The following is a 7,208-nucleotide window of genomic DNA, read 5'->3' on the forward strand; positions in this document are numbered from 1 at the left end:
TGGTCTTGTCATTGCCATGCAGCAAGCTATATCAATAACCCATCAGCAGCTGCAACTGTTATGCTAGCACAGCAAACAGTGGGTAGACATCCGCACTTGAGCGTTCCTTTGGGAAGGCAAGGGAAATCAGAGAGCTAATCAGCAGCAGCTAGGACTGTGGAGGTGAAAGCAAGTGCAACAAGCTGGTGATGCTGATGGGAGCTGACACTGAGAATTGGGAGAGGATCAGGAGACACCCTTACTTAAGGAAGCTGTTTCCTCAGCCAGGAAAACTTTGATTTAATGTAATGGAGTCCTCATCAAGCGGGGGAAGGAGAAACAATGGGAATTTGGAGAGTGTTTGCCTGGAAGGTCTGTGAAATTAAGATGAGAAGATTGGAATTTTTGTTGTTTGTGTGTGGCTCTGGAAACACGTTTCTATATTTCCTGAAACAGTTGGCTACAATGCTTGTTCTTGTTCTCTGATGTTTGCTCAGAGTTGTTTGGGCTCTGTAACAACAGTGTTATTAACGTCCCAGGGGTGCAGATAGCAGGTAAATTAATACTAATTCTATGCAGAGATGTACAAATTAGCCTGCTTTTTTTTTTTTTTCCCAGTGGCTTGTTAGTGAGGAACACCACGCACGCACATATGCATGCACACACACTTACGAACTCACAGAGACACACAATCGCATCCATCGCGTATACACATGGGTATAAGTAAACATGACACACCTCTCCTCCCCCAGTCATACATGCAAATACAGTACACAAACCAGCATTTGCGCACGTGAACAAATCCAAACACAACACCTACTTCTTAATCTCCCAGCACCACAAACACAACGAGGGAGTGAATTATGAACTGTGAGGACTTGGCCTGGTATCAGAGGGAGGCTACCTCGCTGCTTGTTCAGATGTTAATTAGTTTGGCCTGTTTGCATTTTTATTTATCTGGTGCAGCGACTTTGAGCTGATAATCTATTCACACTGATATTGAGAGATAAAACTTGAGCTCAGATGAGGTTGGCCAGTGAAACGGCTGCTTTTCTTAAATTATTCATCAACAGTGCAGCTCTGAGTGGCATCCCATGCATTTCAAAGTCACTTTAACCAACCGTTTATCTGCTCAAGGTACATGCTGGGGACGGCTATCGGCATCTAATAACGTATCGCTGCCCGTCCGTCTCTGCATCACCCCTCACCATCAAACAGTTCCTTGATATATTAGCCCCCGCTCCATCCCCTTCAGTTGAATTAAAATGCGACGTATATGACTCTCAACAGTGCATACTGTATGGAGACGTATTGATATGCATCCAGCATGGGGCATGTAATGAGAAGAGATGACAGAGTGCCTGGACTGCATGTGCACCTGCCACGTACTGCCAGCCAAGTCAGCGGGACGAGAGACGAAGATGAAGATGAACAGGGCAAAAAGCAGCCCCCCACCCCCTCCCACCACCACCACCCCTCGCTGCATGGCTGATTTACAAGTTATGGCCCTTTTCTCCTTCATTCCACTATCATTGAGAAAGAGATTAGATGGGGCCGATTGCTTTAGACATCAAACATCGTACAGTCGATCCGTCATAGCAGTCGCTTTCAGCGCAGCCTCTTATGTGGAGAGCTTTCTGGATGCATTCACAGGAAGAAAAAAGGAAAACACTCTGTGCCTTCCCAGCGTCCACCCTCTTCTTCAGTCTCTAACCTCCCCTGTTTCTCCATTCCACAGTCAACTGAGCCTCACTGGGATGTAAGGGCACTATTTTCTCCCTTACCTCCCCCCGGCCGCCCCCTCCTGTTCTCCCTCCCTTTGCTTTTCTTCCCCTTTTTTTCCTTTCTCCCTTTTCTTTATCGCTAACTTGTGAATGGCAGCCAATCAGGGGCAGAGTCGCCTCAGCTTCAGCCTCGGTGACATCCACCGCCAGAAGTGATGCACTGCTAGAGGAGGAGAGAGGAGGGGATAGAGAGGGAGGAGGGGGAGGGGGAGGAGGAGGAGGTAGAGACAGAGATAGACAGAGAGAGAGAGAGAGAGAGAGAGGATGATAGAAAGAAAGTGTAGAGGAGGAAAGGGAGAGGAGCCAGAGAGCAGGGAGGAGAAATGTAGCGAGGGAGGGCAGAGAGAAAGAGAGAAGCATAGAGTGAGGGAGGGAAGCAGGCAGAAGACTCTCTCTCTCCCTCTCCCTCTCTCACACACACACACACACACACACACACACACTCCCATACACATTCGCACCAGCTGTGCTGTTGTCAGTCTTGGAATGTAAGCACTGCCGTGAGGAGTCAGATTCTCCACCGCTAAGCACTGCTCAGGAGTGGGAACACAGTCACCGCGCACTCAGTGACACAGATGGATGCTAAGCTGTGAAAATCAAAGGTAAGGGCTTTTTCTGATTAATGTTTTAAGGATATATTTATATTTTGTCTGCCTCCAGACTCCAGGGGATGATCTGCTCCTTGCACTGTGACAAAGCCAGACTAATGCAGCAGTGTGGATATCTCAGCAAAAGTGTTGCAACTTCAAAGAGGTTGATAACAGCTAAATCGACCGAACGAGCAAATGATTAGATTTGCCGTTCACTATTCTAATTTGAATTTGTCTTTGAGAATTTATTTATGTGTAAGGTGTGCTTTGAAATTAAATGAATGAAAGTGTGCGTGGTAGTGCCAGGGGAGATTCTCGGTAACCTGTTTTTGTTTGTTTTTTTCACTAATTGGGACTTTAAGCTCATTAATGATAAAACAAATTAGCACAAGTCAGTATTTTCAGCATATGTTCATTCCTTTGAACTGTTCTGATAGTCAGCCCATGAAGCAGTTTGTCACAGTAGACAGCACTGTGTTTGCAAGTTGAAGGTGGGCACTGTTTTTAGGTTTATACTGTGCTTTTACTTTAAAGACTGGCATTAACTTTGTCAGTCGATCTAAAGTGTTTCATCCAATGAAGTGCAATTGTGACTCCATACTGTGCACCAGTGGATGCACATTCACCTTATGTGCATGCACATGTACAGATGCATGCCCCTGTCTATGTGCACATAAGCTACATACATATACGAATGTCTGTAAGCTTGTGTGCATCTGCGTTTGTGTGTGCACCTGTTTTAGCGTCCATGCCAAGCTGTCTTTGTGTGTGTGTGTGTGTGTGTGTGTGTGTGCAGAGACATGTTTGTCTGTCTGCTGAGAGGCAGTTGGGGCAAATTGTACTTGTGATGTGCTCTGGGCAGATTTGATGGAGAGGCACTGTACCATTCATATCTCTAAAAACGCATGGAGGTGTTTATCGCGGTGTTCGAGCAGCGCAACGCGAGCAGCCAACAGTGTTGCAGAGTCTGTACATGTGCATATCCTCCACGGCACAAACTTAATCCACCCCTCACTCTTTTTCACTCTTTTAACCGCCTAGCCCTCCGGCTGCTGCCTTGCACACCGACAGCTTCACAGTCGCCAAAGTCATATTTCATGGGTATAGTACTGTGCACCAGGTCATCCATGTAATGGCATTATTGTTAGTGAAAATTAGCCACTAACACGGTGCCTGAATTATTGTCAGACATGGGGTGACCTTTCAGTGTTGAAATGAAAAGAGGTGGAAATGCACTCTCCCACACAGGCACAGAGGCTTTCATGAGCATTCACACAGCTGGTTTAGGATTAAGGATTAAGCATGAATATTGACATACTGTATAATGTTAGTAGGACAAATGTTAAACAAGGAGGAGGAAATACAGATATTTTCTTGACAAAATAATGAAATTAATTGGAGATTTTAGTCTGTTTTAATTGAACTCAATCATTTTTAAAATTGTATGTGTATTTTCTCATGGTTTGGCTATGCTAACCTGTACATACTTTTCCTCACATAGCCGTTACATCTTTAGCAAGACAGACTTTTAATTTATTAGTATTACCTTGTTAAAATACATACACCCTTCTGAAGGCATCCCAATTTAAGATTTTTTTTTTAATAATGGAGTGGATTTTATGTTAGATTTGCACTGTGAACATACCCTTTTCAAGAAAGAAGGCCCTCCCTCCCTTTTGGAGTAGCTTTTCAACAAGGAAGTGTGCACTGTATCACAAAATTGCTTTGAGGATTTCAAAACATGAGTAAAGCTTGCTGAGGTTTGTCAAAGACTGCAGCCAGTGGAGGCAGCCTTGGGAAGGTCTAGGGCTCCACCAAGTGGAGGTTTGTGCGGGTGCTGCGTCTTGGTGCATCAACGCCCCTCATGCTAGATTTACACTCTCTGTGCTGGCCTGTCAATACCAGCCAGCAATCACTGGAGCTGCTCAAACTGCCAATCACATCACACTAGTTTCCGGCACCCGAGTCACACGTATGGTGAGTGTTTGTCACAACAAAAATACAGCATTCTCCAGTCGTAAATCATGTGACTGGATGAACCGTGCAAGTAAAAATGATCACCGAGACTAATCATGACACCAGTTTTGTGACCTTGCAACCTCCCGTTGCCCTCTCTCCATCTTTGTCTTTTTCCTCTCCCCGTTAATGTACCTCTGTCGGTTTATTTATGGTTATCACGCGACATAGTCACTTGTTGAATTCCTCAAAAGTACAACATGAGACTACAATTAAAATGGTGTTTGAATGCCAGCAGTTTTGAAATTTGGTTGATATTTATGTAGTAGGTAGGAGGTTTTGGATGGTAGTTGCTTAATCACAGCGTCCCACCACTGTGTAACTCTGCATTCGTGTGTGAATGTGTGTGTGTTTGCTGATTTGCTTGGTTCCAGAGGTGTGTATTTCTATGACAATCTGTAGGAAACTATAAGAAGTTACTAATTACGTGATTATTTTGATCAAACTTTGACTTAGCGACCCTTCTTTATACTGTTTTTTTTTTTTTCTTCTTCTTCTTTGTAGTAAATGCTAAAATGTTTGACAATGAAGAGACTCTGGGTGAAAGCACTGTGTTAGGTTAAAACCATGCAAACAGAGTGGTGTGCTTAATAACCTCTGTGCCAAAGGTTGGGGGAACGGACAGAACTGTTTGTCAATTTAGGGATTTATATTCGATATAAAGACTCTTATCAAGTCATTATGCATTCAAGTCCACTTTGAACAGGCTTACCAGCCAGTGCTCTACTGCACATTGTGCCTACAGTATAATTATTGTCCTACTCAAGTCAGAGAAGCCATAAAAGTGCAGTGCTCAGTTCAATGTTTGCAGAGGAGCCTGCATGTTCAATTATGGAATGCATGTGCATACAAATTTATACAGACTAATGTGCCAGGCTGTGCTTTTCTAGGAAGCATATCCTGATGAACAGCTAGTTTATATCTGATCAAAGATATTCTTATTCAGCAAAACAAGAATGTATAATTTTGCAGATTACAGAAATGGAGCACAGCGGAGCTCTTGCCAGAGTGTGTCTTTGCCAAGATTAAGAATAACAGCCAACGACAACACTTTAAAAGCATATTTAACAATTTCGTCCCTTCACATCTCTGTTTTTAATGCCAAGCCATATAAGCTGTCTACAACTTAATCTAATCATAAACAACTTTTTTTAATAAACCCCACTATTTAATAGGCTGAATAAGTTGAGATAATTCAGCTTGAGTCTATAGGATCTGGCATGGATTCAGCATGCTCACTCATCCTTTAATGGAGTGTTTGGAAGAATTCTGAAAAGACACACTGGCCTAATGCTTAATAGGCACGCCACATCAAAGATTAATATCCAGAATGCTATTAAAACTCAAGGACAGGCTGGAATGATAATTAGAAAATGCAATCACAAGCATCAGACTAGATTAATTGCAAGGCGGCGTTTCCTGATTTCGGGAATGCACGTGTCACCCTCATGCCACATTATGGGCATGCACAAGAAAGCAACATAAAAATTGTAGCACTGATCAGTAATTTACAACACCATCTATATTTTATCTCTTCTATTATAGCAGTACTTGACTAAATTAAAATCTCAGTATTTTCTACTCTGGTGTCAGAAAAAGACGTGTTAAAATTCACATTTAGGTTTTCCGGTTCAACGTGTTTACAGCTTGGTTTGGTTCAGTTCTACCACGCCGCTGTCGCTGGACCAAGATCTGTCCTGTCTCTGAATGTTTTAAGCCTCAATGGCAACGCTCATCCACAACAAACTCCCATCACCTCAGGCCAAAAGTATTCTGAAGTTGGGTGTTATTCGGATATTATTGCTGATTTAACAGATCCAATTAGGTTCAACTGTCTGAGTGACTAAGAATGAGCAGAATGAGCGATGCTTTACGTTGTGATCTCGTTAGCTTGGCTATTTGATTTTCTGTTCAAAGAAATACATTCATTTAAATTCTGTACTTCACATTAATCAGTGGAGCCATAATACTAATTTGTTCATAGTGAATGCCTCCACTGACACTACGGTCCTTATTTAAGAGCGCTGAACAAAAGCAGAAGAATTGCTAAACTAGATTGTGCCTTTCCCTGAGGTGCACAGTGAATGCTTGTCAGGATAGCCTTAATACGGGAAACCTACTAAATGGGCTGTATTAGAAAGAGAGGCCAGATTTATCAGGATTAACTTCCAAAAGAGCATAAATTATACATGCATACCTAAATTACCTCTCAGGATGAGTCCTGGTGGGGACACAGCCTTTAGCGAAGTATTGGAAGAAGACTACCAGCAACATAAAATGCTTATATCACAGCACAAAGCACCAAGCGTGATATATACATGGAGATCATCAGTGCACAGACCAATTTGAGTAAAGCATGTTTTCTTTTTTTCCGATGGGGGGGGGTGAAAAAGACACATTTCAACAAGACAATTCGTCTCCACATAGAGTGCTGCAGGTTGTTCTGTGGTGTTGAAGCAGGGGTGTTTCACAGTGGTGCCTTTGCCTCATGTCAGAAGCATTCTGCTGCGCGAGGCGCTCGTATCACGCTATTCAAACATGCTCACTGGCTGCGACGCATTGTTTGCGTATCATCAGTAATGCGACTTATGACGAATGGAGTGCGGCTCACTCCTAGGTGAAGGAGGAGACATGGCGGGGAGTTGTAGCTGCACTGATTAAACTTCATTTGAATTTTGACATTACAAAGATGCACTATGATGACTGCAGCCTTTTAGCGACACGTTTACATTACAGGGGCTTTTTCGTTTCTTTCAGTCTTAGTCACTTCTGTATAAGTTTGTCTTGTGACTCCTTTTGCGCTGGTTTTGCATATTTTCTTATTATCAGATCATTTACA

The sequence above is a fragment of the Chelmon rostratus genome, chromosome 20, assembly GCF_017976325.1.
Source record: "Chelmon rostratus isolate fCheRos1 chromosome 20, fCheRos1.pri, whole genome shotgun sequence".
Taxonomy (NCBI): Eukaryota; Metazoa; Chordata; class Actinopteri; order Chaetodontiformes; family Chaetodontidae; genus Chelmon; species Chelmon rostratus.